The sequence below is a fragment of the Apis dorsata genome, unplaced genomic scaffold, assembly GCF_000469605.1.
Source record: "Apis dorsata unplaced genomic scaffold, Apis dorsata 1.3 scaffold_35, whole genome shotgun sequence".
NCBI classification, from domain to species: domain Eukaryota; kingdom Metazoa; phylum Arthropoda; class Insecta; order Hymenoptera; family Apidae; genus Apis; species Apis dorsata.
In genome coordinates, this window is record NW_006263337.1 from 253,713 (window position 1) to 255,046 (window position 1,334).

Below are 1,334 nucleotides of genomic sequence, written 5' to 3' on the forward strand. Positions count from 1 at the left end.
CTTGTTAGACGAATCGAAATATTACGCTTATCTATAATGATAAAATCATTAAGGTCTTAATGATTAAGATATTATTCATTAGAGAAAAATCGGACGAAAGAAGTACGACAATATTATTATTTATTCTCTGATTAAAAATAAATATTGTCGTATTTCTTTGTGCGAAGCTGTGAATAAATGAATACTATTGGCACAATAATATTATAAATATTTTTTTTCTATTGGATTGGCACAGTGTCTCAGTAAATTTGTCATTGTATAATGTTAATGATATAAAGAAAGACCCAAAAATCAAAAATGAAAAAGAAAAAAATAAAAAAAAAAAGAAAAGAAATATATTCCAATGCATATAGCAAAGGATGAAAAATCGTAAAACGATTACTTATAAAATTACTAAAATTACTAATAAAAACGAACTTTTTAATCCTTTAATCCAAAATATCGATTTCCTCAAGAAAGAAATATTTATATTCTAATTTATGATCAATATATATAATATAGTATGATAATATATTTAAACAGAAATTATTACATTTTTTAGAAAATTGAAAATTGATAATTGCTAAATTTTAATAAATTTCATACCTTGGTGTCTCCTTATGTGAATTTTTCTTATTTAATAATTTCAAACTTAAAAAAAATTCTTTTTTTTCATGTTCATACGTTTCTATACTATAATTATTATAAAAAATAACAATTGATATCTTCAAATAAAACATTTTATCCATAAAAATAGCATATAGTAACATTGATAATAGCATACGCCAATTATTTTCTTTTACTAAGCATACATGATTCATAAGAGAATCAATAAATTAAAGGAACAATTATTTTATTATTATTTAGTTATTGTTTTCAGCAATAAAATAAAAGCGTTTCAATGATAAAAAAAATAACAAGATTTCTCATTGATAATTAAGAAGACAAAAAAATAATATTGAATCAAATTAGAATTCAAATTAAAAATTCAAAAAAATTCATGATATTTTAATATAATTAATTTAACTATCTTGTATATATAATATTTTAATTTAAATCGTAGAATGAATATGATTAAAATAATAGAATAAAAATTATATATAATATTGATTTTTTATCAATTCTGAAAAATTTTCTTATATATATCATTTATATATAATTATGTATATTTACATAATATACATATACATTTTATATACATTTATATATATATATAAATATATAAATGTATTTCTATTTGTATTTCTATTTTGTATTTTCTATCATCTTTTGATTCTATCAAAAAGTATTTTTTTTTTTTTATTATATCTAAAAAATGTAAAAACTATAATATTAAAGGAAATATTTTTTTTTTT